The sequence below is a fragment of the Jatropha curcas genome, chromosome 8 (assembly GCF_041381405.1).
Source record: "Jatropha curcas cultivar XTBG-Jc1 chromosome 8, XTBG_Jcur_1.0, whole genome shotgun sequence".
Taxonomy (NCBI): domain Eukaryota; kingdom Viridiplantae; phylum Streptophyta; class Magnoliopsida; order Malpighiales; family Euphorbiaceae; genus Jatropha; species Jatropha curcas.
This window is the reverse complement of record NC_143158.1, coordinates 15,810,693-15,823,519: the sequence shown is the minus strand read 5'-3', so window position 1 is coordinate 15,823,519 and position 12,827 is coordinate 15,810,693. Positions and strand designations below refer to the sequence as shown.

Sequence of the window (12,827 nt, the reverse complement as noted above, 5' to 3'; positions counted from 1 at the left end):
GTGGTTTTTAAGGATGGAAAGAATTTTGCTAGAAACTTTTGAGCTAATTCATCCCATGTTGTGAAACTCCCAGCGGGACATGATTGTAACCAAGATCTCGCTTTATCCCTAAGAGTGAAAGGGAAAAGTCTCAGTTTGATTGCGTCTTCAGAAACACCATTCTGTTTGAAAGTATCACAAATTTCCAGAAAATTTGTGATATGGGCATTAGGATCTTCACTAGGCAAACCCCCATATTGGATCGAGGTGGAGAGCATTTGGATAATTGCGGGTTTAATCTCAAAATTATTAGCTTTCCAGCCTAGGTCTTGTAATACTTGAGGTTGTCCCATTCAGTTAGGTGTTGTGTAATCTCGCAAGCTACGGACCGGATGTTGAAGTGGAGGTCCGATTACGTTCTCGTTCTCGTTCTCGTTTTCGTTGGCCATGTCTGCTTGTTGTTCAAGTTTTATTTCTCGTGCTTTTCTTGCAGCGTTGTGCCTACGAAAAGTTCTTTCAATTTCTGGATCAAAGATTAGAGGCTCAGTCTTTCTTGATCTTCTTTGCATAAAACACCTGAACTAATTTCTAAAAGAAAATTAAACAAAAAATAAAAGAATGTCTAAATTAACAATAGGGTAATTCATATTGATATTGATAACGCCAATCCCCGGCAACGGCGCCAAAAACTTGACATTGATTTTCGCAAGTGTACGAAATCGCAACAAGTAATATAGAGTAAGAGAGTATCGTATCCATAGGGATTGTATATCAAGTACCAAAATTTTGTTAACCTATTATTATTTAAACGATAATAAGAGAAAATTGCTGTAAGGAAAATAAATTTGAAAGTAAAAACGGAAAGAGACCAAGCACAAAAATTTGGTGAAAAGAAATCAAGGATTTAAACTACTAGGGAATTTGATTTCACTTAATTCTATCCAACTTGTTCTATTAGTTCATTAATCAATTTTAATTGTTCAAGTAGGAGAAACAACCCTAGAATTACTAACAAGCTCTCCTGATGTATTGTTAGCTATTTTAATCTAGTTTAATTACCTATCTTCCAATAGTGAAATCAAACATAAATTAGATCCTTGAGTTTTGTGGTTGTTTTGTGAGTTCATAACCTAAGATCATTAACTTATGAAAAACCCCCCCTTGAGTCAAACCATATAGCTTCTGCGTCAAGTTATTATTCTCAAGTAATTTGTTATCTTTTTCATATCAAAAACCCTTCTCCCGATAGTGATTATTGAAATAATTCAATCCAGGGGAAAATTCTGCCTGGAAGCTTTAAGCACAATAATAAATTATAACAAGAACAATGAAAAACAAATCTAATATTATAAATTGGAATCGAATTAAGTTACATCAAATCCCTAGTATAAGAGTTTAGCTGGACATAATAATTAAATAGAACTCAGTCATACTTGAATCAATCATCATACTTAATGATAACAATGAAAAGAAAAACAAGATGAAGAGTTTAGAGATAAAAACTAGATCACAGCTATGTGGATGGCTTCCTTGAATCTTGGCACAAACCTTGGATGCTTGAAGTCTTTTGAGAGAGAGAGAATTATGTAGAAAATAGCACAAAAATGAGATATCCAACAATGAAAAGTTCCCCTCTTTATATAGAGCTCCTGAAGGCACATCTGACTCCGTTTAGGAAATAGAATCCTTATTTAGTGCAAAATCCTCTATAGGAGATCATGACTGTTTAGGCCTTGGATTTCTTCTTAGTTGGGACTCCTTTCTCTTTCAAAATAGGTCTAGGTCTTGTTTAGTACATTTAGGAAACTCTCCGAGGCGGGCCCATATGAGGAAAAGATTGATTTGCGTCTTTAGTTCATGCTAGTTCTGCCTTCGAAGCACGGGCGTGCCATTATGCACGGCTGGGGCGTGCTTAAGTCTGGAAGTTTGGCTGATGGGGCACGGGGTGTGCTAGAAAAGCACACCCTGATGAATCTCTGTGACACGGGCGTGCCATATAGCACAGGCTGGGCGTGCTTGTCCCTGTCCTCCCCAGCTAGAGTTTGCAATGGGCGTGCTAGGCTGGCACGCCCTGAATTTCTTCTGGGCACGGTCGTGCCTTCTAGCATGCCTCAGGGCGTGCTCACTCCTGATTCTCCCTTGATTTCCTTAGTTTTTAGCACGGTTGTGCTACTTAGCACGGGCTGGGTGTACTGGAGGCTAAGTATTTTGCCTTGTAATGCCCTTTTCTGTGCCAAAACCTTGCAAAATTCTCTCAAATCAAGCGAGTTATGATTCAAGGAAGCTTTGACAAAATTATACTAAAAATGAATTTAAAAACAAATCAAAGTGATAAAATTTACTAAAATTCTAATAAAAACTATATTAAAAATACTATAAAATTTACACCTATCATGGAGCAAAGGAATGAAAAAGCTTGCTTTGTACAATGAGACCAAAACAAGTTGATTAAAAATAGAAGAAGTTCTTGAACCAGCCTTCGCGACGCGAAGCAGGTCGCAACAAGAAAAATGTCCAAGTTGCGAGCGCTACCTTCGGTCGCGCGCGCAACTTACACCCAGAAGACTCAGCAGGAAAAGAAAAGCGCAAGTCGCGGGCGCGACATCCACATGCGCGAGTGCGAGAAGCACTCCTGAGAGTCAGAAGGATTGCAAGCAATATTCGCGAGCGCGACTTCCACATGCGCGAGCGCGAGAAGCATTCCTGAGAGGCAGAGACATTTGAACCCAAAGTCGCAAGCGCGACCTTTAACCTCGCGAGCGCGAGTCGAGATTTCCAAGAGACGTAATTACTGTCCTTTCATCAGAAATACATATCTTTCCATGCATGGGTTGGGACTCTTCCCAAGAGAAGTCACCTCAAGCACCTTTTGGCCAACCAATCACCACCATCATTCTCCTCCTCTATAAATAGCAATCAAAATGAAGAAAGAAAGCATTCATTCATATTTAGAGTTAGATTCAGAAACAGAAAAACTTAGATTGTATTAAGAGAAGTGTGATAGTAATACTTAGAACGAGTTGATGAGAGTCACTTGTTATTGATTGTGCCAAGAACATCAAGAAGTTCCTCGAGGTGTGACACCATCCGGAGGCTTGAGTTTGATTACTTCTTTCTCTTGTTTTATAGACTTGTTGTATGTTGTTCTTCATAACTCTTCTATGCAAAGCAACAATTTAAGTTGGTAGCATTCAATAAAAGTTCCTTAAGTTATCTTTTGATCTTTGTTTAATCAAGATTACTGAATTATATTCTCAGAAAGAAATAGTTTAGTAAAGATCAAAGAGATTTAATTCACTTAGTTGAATTTTCATATGCATATTTCACTTATTTCTGTCAAAGTTAAATCTGTCTTATTGAAATAATCAAAGAATAAGTACTAGGTTTAATATTTAACAAGATAAGGTATTTATTATAAGTAGAAATACATATAATAGATAGAATAATTCTATACTGAGAAGTTGAATTATATCTTACCATATGTAATTAAAGAATTAGTTATTGTATGTTACAAGCTTTTGCATAGAAGGGGAAAATCCTGTGTATGATTAATTATTCTAAGTATCTTACTATACACTTATCTCTAGAGTTAATTAATCATTAGATTTTACTATAACTAGAAATTAATCAAAATTATTCTATATTCGTATTTCTATAAACATATCATTAAGAGTAAAGTAGCAAGTGAACTTAACCCGTTTCTCGTGGGATCGATCTTTTATTACTACGTTGCGATCTGTATACTTGTGGGAACTCAAAAGAGATGCAACAAATTTTTGGCGCCGTTGCCGGGGAACGGTGTTCTGTCATTTAACGAAATATTCTTATATGTGATTTACAGTTTATTTTAATTAAGATACTTACTTATTATTGATTCAAAATTTTGCAGGAATACATAATTTACGTACCTCATATGCCAAGTACCAGATCTTCAAACAGTGAATTAGAGGATTATCAGCCTGAGATAGAACAGTTTCTTCCACAACAAAAGAAGAAAAAGAAAAGAAGAAATTCAAGAGTCATGGGTGATGGAAATCCGCCACAGAGGTTGATGGACTATGTTACTCCAAGTTTAAACGGTTCACAAAAAGGAGTAGTACGTCCACCGGTAAATGCTAACCAGTTTGAGATTAAACCTGCTCTATTACAAATGATCCAAAATAGTGTTCAATTTTACGGATTACCGAATGAGGATCCTAACTCGCATATAGCCAGTTTTCTTGAGATCTGTAATACATTTAAGATGAATTCAGTTCCAGTACACGCTATTAAGTTACGTCTATTTCCTTTCATATTGAAAGATAAGGTGAAAGCTTGGTTGAATTCATTACCACTAAATTCTATCACTACCTGGGAACAACTAGCCCAATCTTTCCTGTCTAAATACTTCCCACTAGCAAAAACCGCTAGGCTTATCAAAGAAATAACCTCATTTACCCAACATGAAAATGAATCCCTATATGAAACATGGGATCGCTATAAAGAACTCTAACGAGTTTGTCCACACCATGGCCTTCCCCAAAATATATTGATTCAAACTTTCTACAATGGGGTAACGCCTTCTACAAGAGGAACTATAGATGCTATGGCAGGGGGATCATTAATGAAGAAGACTACTGACGCGGAACCCAATGAAAATAAATTTCATGAACTCAATGACAAGTTTTGGAAGAGATCAAAGATCTAGAATAAATTCCCCTCTATGGCACCCAAAGCTTAAAGAAGCAAGAACACCAATAATAGAGTAAAAGAATAAGATAAACGCCACAAAGAATTGATAAGTTTACCTTGATTCTTGATGCAATTAGAAGAATGCAATCTCACACTCTCTAAAAACATGAACACGCCTAAGCATGAAGAAGTAGTCTTTAATTCATTGAATAATTGTTGAATAATTACAAAATAACAAGCTATTTATACTAATCTAAGAGGTCCAGATCCTTAAAGGATTTAGAGTTAGCTAAGGAGTAGGATTTAGCAAATCTAAACCAACTAAGGATAAGACTAATAAAATCATAACAACTTAAGGATTTGGAGATCTAATCCAAATCCACTAAAGATTGACTAAATCTAATCAAAATAAGGCTAATTATTCAAGGGTGGACGAAATATTGGAGGCCCAACCCATTAGCATTGTAAAAACACAAAAGAAGCTAACTAACTAATGAGAGGCAGACAGTTGCACGGTCCAGGGTGTGCCAAGGCGCACGGGCGTGCGCGCATGTATGAGTGTTCCTCGCGAGAGGCAGAGAAGTGCACGGCCTGGGGCGTGCTGATTGGCACGGGCGTGCGCGCATGTATGAGTGTTCCTCGCGAGAGGCAGAGAAGTGCACGGCCTGGGGCGTGCTGATTGGCACGGGCGTGCGCGCATGTATGTGTGTCCCTCGCGAGAGGCAGAGAAGTGCACGGCCTGGGGCGTGCTGATTGGCACGGGCGTGCGCGCATGTATGTGTGTCCCTCGCGAGAGGCAGAGAAGTGCACGGTCTACGGCGTGCTTCTACAAGCCTTCAAGTCAAAGTTACTGTAGAAAAAAGTCAAATTTACTATAGCAGACGTGTCCAACTCAACATGTGCTTTCAATAATGTGAGAAACTTAGGTGTTCCCCATGCTTCCTTGAACTTTATGGTTGAGTGGTATCGATTCCGTATCATACCCCCTTTCCTCGAAAAGATTCGTCCTCGAATCTTAGTTAGAAGCTGAGGTATCCATGCTCTCTTGATCTCCATGGTTGCTCCATACTTCTTTGCATGATTTCTTGTAATTGATCCACTAGGTAGCACTAATGGATTTTTCATGTTGTTCTCCTTGCCCCCTTGAGTTCCATGGATGAGTGATGGCGGATTCGTATCATTCCCCCTTTCCTCGAAAAGGTTCATCCTCGAATCTGCATTAATGTCAAAAGGCGACAAATTACTAACATTGAAAGCAATGAAAACATCATACTTACCTGGTAAGTCTATCTTGTAGGTGTTGTCATCAATGTGCTCCACAACTTGGAATGGTTCACCTCTACGTTCATCAAACTTAATCTTTCTTTGGTTGGGAAACTTTTCTTTGCGAAAATGTACCCAAACCCAATCACCTGGTTTAAACACAACATGTCTTTTTCTCTTGTTGGCACGGTTGGCATAGCTTTTGTTCTTCATGTTCATATGAACCCTAGCCTTAGCGTGCATCTCCTTCACCAATGTAGGCTTTTCTTCACTTTGAGGAAATCCCTACAACAAAGAAACAGAACTAGAAGGTAGAGAAAAAGTGTTAATGTTAGTCAAACTATGCAAAAACTCCTTAAACTGAATCATCAAGACTGGTCTACCCTCTCTCTCACTATTTTGGATTTCTCTCTTTTTCACATACACAATTTGTTTCTCTTTTTCACTCACAATTGGGCCATTAATTTGTTTTGTTATTTTTGTGGCCTCTTTCTCTTTCTCCTTACTCTTTTCACTCTTTTGTTATGTGGCCTCTTCCTCCTCTTTTTCTTCACTCTTTTCACACTCTGGTTCTTTTGAACTCAAAGCCTCATTCTCATTTTCTTTCAAGGTCGAAACCTCTCTTTCTCTCTCAATTATCTTCCTTTGATCTTCATATACTTCTTGAGGTGATAAAGGATCAAGAACCATCTGTTTATCCTCAATTGAAGATTGGCAATCTTCTTTTGGAAATACATCTTCAATTTCTTGCTAAGGATCAACAAACATACTTGGCAAAGATGGGTTAAGATCATTGATGGTTACACAAACTTCTTTGCACAAAGGTACAATTATAGGTTGAATTTGTTTTTCCTTTCCTTCCCCCTCTTTCTTTTTATTTTCACTTATCATGTTTTCACTCATTTTACTTTTACTTTCTTTTTCTTTATTGACAGTCTCAAAACTCATCTTTTTCTTTTCATATTGGTCTTCATACACTTCTTTTGAGAAAGATGAATTTGAATCAGTCATCCACCCATCCTTTGCGAATGAATACCTATTGAGGTAATCCACACTTTTCCTTTCTTGCATCCTTCCTGAATTATTGTTCGAATTCCTAAAGTAGCAATTAGGATTATCGACCTCCTCATCTTTAGGTATTTGAAATCTGGTTAGTGTAATACTAGGACGAGCTCTTGTTGTATTAGAGCGTTGGGCAGCTTTAATCTCCTTCAAACCCTTTCTCATATCTTGGAAGAAACTGTTGAAGCTTTCAAACTGTTCTTGGATTGATTCCATTACAAGTTTTAATTGGGAATCATCTATTTGACTTTCATCCTCACTATTATTTGTACTCATGGTTAGTATTCAAAAGAAAACACAAAAGATTTGGGTTATTGATAAGTCACTCCCTCACGTGTTTACACTCTTTAATCACTCCTTGCAATTCTTCCAATTGAACTTCAGAATCTTAGTTCAACCAACCAACTCAAAGATGATGTTTAGAATCAAGGAATAAAACTTAACAATGAAAGCAAGCACAAATTCTAGAATGAAGACTCAAAACGTGATGGATAGTAGCACAAGAGTATGAATAATGCACTACTGTAATTATCAATTAGAGTGTAGTGAACAAGCAAACACACCCTAATAATGTAATAGAAGCAATAGAAAGCTCACACAAAAACAAGAAACTAGAATTTAAAAGACAATATTAGGATATAATGTATGAATTTAGCTTACTACAAAGCAAACCAAATATGGACCTAATTAATTCTACCCAAAACAAAGCAAGTAATCAAAGAAAAACAAAAGAAAACAGTTTGTTTAATAGGTTCAGAACCGTGCACGGGCGTGCTAGATGGAGCACGGGCGTGCGTGTAAGATCTTAGTCCAACAAGTGGAAGTCAGAAAAGTGCACGGTTGTGCTTGAGGTGAAGCACGGGCGTGCTGCCTTGTGTCCCTTTTAATGCAACCCAATTTAAGTAGGATTCTTAGATTTGACAAGGATTGTAGTAGATTTTGCTCAATCTCAAAAGATATGGTCAACTAATTTTTTGTTATCTTATCCAGAAGTAGTTAAGATTGGATTTTATCACAAGATTATAGTGGATAACTAAATCCCATAAAATATGGTCAAATCCCTTTAGGATTAGGAACAATCCCACTAAATATGGTCAAATCTCCTAAGGATTAGGAATAATCCCACAAAATATGGCAAAATCCCACAAAATAAGGTAAAATCCCTTTGAATTAGGATCAAATCCCTTGGATTCAGGAACAAATCAAGATCCACACAAGCAATTTCAATGGTGGACGAAATTTTCTTTTTATACTCTTTTTTTTTTTTAGTCAACAAGATCTAAGATCTAAACTTCCAGAATTGAAACAAGCACGAAATTACTAAATTTAATTGAAGCAAAAACGAATTAAAACTAAACAAAAGAAAACAATCACACAAAGAAACAAGATGAAGAAGAAAACAAACAAAAGAACAATAAGAATAAGAAAACAAATAAACACAGATCCTAGAGCTAAGATAAATAAGAATTTACCTTAATCTTTGGCTCTGATACCAAACTGACGCGGAACCCAATGAAAATAAATTTCATGAACTCAATGACAAGTTTTGGAAGAGATCAAAGATCTAGAATAAATTCCCCTCTATGGCACCCAAAGCTCAAAGAAGCAAGAACACCAATAATAGAGTAAAAGAATAAGATAAACGCCACAAAGAATTGATAAGTTTACCTTGATTCTTGATGCAATTAGAAGAATGCAATCTCACACTCTCTAAAAACATGAACACGCCTAAGCATGAAGAAGTAGTCTTTAATTCATTGAATAATTGTTGAATAATTACAAAATAACAAGCTATTTATACTAATCTAAGAGGTCCAGATCCTTAAAGGATTTAGAGTTAGCTAAGGAGTAGGATTTAGCAAATCTAAACCAACTAAGGATAAGACTAATAAAATCATAACAACTTAAGGATTTGGAGATCTAATCCAAATCCACTAAAGATTGATTAAATCTAATCAAAATAAGGCTAATTATTCAAGGGTGGACGAAATATTGGAGGCCCAACCCATTAGCATTGCAAAAACACAAAATAAGCTAACTAACTAATAAGAGGCAGACAGTTGCACGGTCCAGGGCGTGCCAAGGCGCACGGGCGTGCGCGCATGTATGAGTGTTCCTCGCGAGAGGCAGAGAAGTGCACGGCCTGGGGCGTGCTGATTGGCACGGGCGTGCGCGCATGTATGTGTGTCCCTCGCGAGAGGCAGAGAAGTGCACGGTCTGGGGCGTGCTATCTTGCACGGGCGTGCTTCTACAAGCCTTCAAGTCAACGTTACTGTAGAAAAAAAGTGTCCAACTCAACATGTGCTTTCAATAATGTGAGAAACTTAGGTGTTCCCCATGCTTCCTTGAACTTTATGGTTGAGTGGTATCGATTCCGTATCAACTACTAATGATGCAATTGAGTTACTAGAAGAGAGGCTAACAATAATAGCATATGGCCAACCGAAAGGACTCAGGTAAGTCATTCTACTGTTAGTAATGAGTCTTCTTCTTCTTCAAAGAATTCGGTAAAGAAAGTGCATGAATTAGATCCCTTAACTATGATGCAAGCACAAATTTCTGCTTTGTCATATAAAATTGATAACTTAAACATAAGTAAATCAACATCTCTTATTGTGACAATTGTAGTCAAAATGGGCATGTGTCAAATGAATGTAATTATAAGCATCCGGTTATGGAGGAACAAGTGAATTATGTTCAAGGACAAGTTCGCAGTCCATATTCGAATACTTATAATGCTGACAATCGAAATTATCATAATTCCTTTTGGAGAAACCATGATAATCAAGATAGGGGCAATCAGGTTAGTCAATCTCAAGATAGACTAGGACAATTGACTAGTAAAATTGATAAATTTTTGGAGGGAATTAACCAAAAGATGAGTAGTCAAGATGATAGTTTTAAATGGTTAGAATCATAGTTTGACAAGTTATTCAAAAACCATTCATCATCCATACATAACTTGGAGGTAAAAGTAGGGCAGCTTGCAAATGCTATTTCCTCACGTGAAGTGGGAAATCTTCCTAGTAATACAGAAAAGAATCCTAGGGAAAATGTAAGTGCCATTGCCTTACGAAGTGGAAAAATAGTAGATAAAGTAGTTCCTTCGGGTATTGATGCTAATGTTTTGAATAATACAACTGTGGAGCCGGTTTGTGAACCGAGCATTGAAGTGAATAGTGCAGGATCAAGAGAACAAGAAAAAGGAAAGGACAAGGAAAAGGATAATGTTAAGGCTTATCAATCTAGGCCACCTTTTCCACAAAAGGCTAAAGAAGCAAGAGCAAGATAAGCAGTTTTTAAATTTTATTGATAAATTGAAAAATTTGCATATCAACATGTCACTCATGGAAGCTATTACACAAATTCCAAACTACGGTAAGTTTCTTAAAGAATTGATCTCGAAGAAACGGAGTTGGGAAGATGTGTGAACAGTCACTCTGACTGAGGATTGTAGTTCCATAATCTCAAGTAAGCTACCTACTAAACTCAAGGATCCAGGAAGTTTCACTATACCATGCAAATTAGGTAAAGTAGATTTTCCTAGATGCCTTTGTGATTTAGGAGCAAGTATTAATTTGATGCCATTATCTCTCTTTAAGAAATTGGGTTTAAAAGATGAAGTTAAGAGAACTAATATGGTTTTACAACTTGCTGACCAATCTATTAAAAGACCCTATGGTATCATTGAGGATGTACTTGTTAAGGTTGACAAATTTATTTTTCCAACTGATTTTGTCATACTTGATTTTGTTTATGATAAAAATTGTCCTCTTATTTTAGGAAGACCATTTATGAATACAGGGAGGGCATTAATTGATGTTTCAGAAGGAAAATTAGTCCTTAGGATAGGTGATGATGTCATTGAATTTCATATAGACAAAGCTATGAAATATCCTATGGATAAGGGAAATTGCATGAGGATTGACATAGTTGATGCATGCATATAGAAAATGTTTGCCTTGGAAAATGTTGAAAAATATGAGAAAGAAAATGCAAACATTGAAGAAGAGGAGTTTATAAATTTAAGACCTGAAATGTTACTCAGGGAGCATGAGCCTTTGCCACCATCAATTGAAAGTCCACCAATAGTAGACCTTAAAGAGTTACCGAGTCATCTACGATATGCTTTCTTAGGTAAAGATCACACACTTCCTATAATTATTTCCAACAAATTAACTATAGATCAAGAAAATGATTTGTTAAAAATTGTTAGAAATAGGATTAAGAGTATAGGATGGCAAATTTCTGACCTTAAAGGGATAAGTCCAAATCGAGTCATGCATTACATCAATCTTGAAGATGGACATATACCTAAGGCAGAAAGACAAAGGAGACTTAATCCTAATATGAAAGAAGTAGTGAAGAAAGAAATTATCAAGTTATTAGATGTAGGAATAATATACCCAATTTTAGATAGCCAATGGGTTAGTCCAATTCAATGTGTGCCTAAAAAGGGAGGAATGACTGTAGTAAAAAATGAAAATGGTGAACTAATCCCTACTAGAACCACTACAGGTTGGAGGGTATGTATTGATTATAGGAAACTCAATTCAGCTACAAGAAAAGATCATTTTCCATTACCATTCATAGATCAAATGTTAGAACGAATTGCTGGTCATGCTTTCTATTGTTTTCTCGATGGATATTCTGGATATTTTCAGATTTATATCTTTCCGAATGACCAAGAGAAAACCACATTTACTTGTCCATTTGGTACATTTGCATATAGACGCATGCCTTTTGGATTATGCAATGCACCTGCAACATTTCAACATTGCATGACCGTAATTTTTAATGACTACATAGAGGAAATTATGGATGTATTCATGGATGACTTTTCTGTTTATGGTGATTCATTTGAAAGTTGTTTGAAAAATTTAGACCTTGTTTTGTCAAGATGTGAAAGTGCTAACTTGGTTTTAAATTGGGAGAAATGCCACTTTATGGTTGATGAAGGCATTGTTTTAGGGCACAAAATAAGTAAGGAAGGAATCCAGACAGATAGGGCAAAGATAGAAGCCATAGAAAAGTTACCTCCTCCTACTACGGTTAAAGGTATAAGATCTTTTCTAGGCCATGCGGGATTTTATATAAGGTTTATAAAAATTTTTTCTATCATTGCTAAACCTCTAACTAACTTACTTATTAAAGATGCATCTTTTGATTTTTCTCCAGATTGTTTGAAAGCTTTTAATACTTTAAAGAATGCATTAGTAAGTGCACCTATTATGGCAAAACCCAATTGGGGATTACCATTTGAAATAATGTGTGATGCTAGTGATGTTACTGTTGGATGTGTTTTAGGCCAAAGACATGATAAGAAATTGCATGTGATATACTATGCTAGCCATGTTCTAACTAGTACTCAAATGAATTATACAACTACTGAGAAAGAAATGTTGGCTGTGGTATACGCATGTGATAAATTCAGATCATATTTGTTAGGAGCCAAAGTCATAATCTATACTGATCATTCTGCATTGAAATACCTATTTGCTAAGAAAGATGCAAAACCATGTCTTATTAGATGGGTATTATTATTGCAAGAATTTGACATTGAAATTAAGGACAAAAAGGGTTTTGAAAATTTAGTTGCTGATCATTTATCACGTTTGGAAAATGAAGAAGGACCAATAGTAGAATCTACAATTATGAATGAAAGTTTTCCGGATGAAAATTTAATGTTAGTACAACATGTTCACATACCTTGGTATGCTGACATTGCAAATTTTCTAGCTTCTAACATAATACCTCCAGATATGACTTATGCACAACGAAAGAAGTTCTATGCAGATGCTAAAAATTTCTTATGGGATGAACCATTCTTGTTTAAGATATGTATGGACGGT

At 36.3% G+C, this 12,827-nt stretch overlaps 1 non-coding gene and 1 pseudogene across 1 annotated transcript; one reads left to right on the top strand and one right to left on the bottom strand.

Annotated features, from left to right (window-relative positions):
* Positions 1-4,387: 4,387 nt before the first annotated feature.
* LOC149494240 (small nucleolar RNA R71) lies at positions 4,388-4,494 on the bottom strand. The gene has a single exon (XR_016322333.1). It is a non-coding gene; the product is annotated as a small nucleolar RNA R71 (small nucleolar RNA).
* A 5,155-nt stretch (positions 4,495-9,649) lies between these two features.
* Positions 9,650-10,925, top strand: LOC149494239 (uncharacterized; annotated as a pseudogene).
* Positions 10,926-12,827: the final 1,902 nt, after the last annotated feature.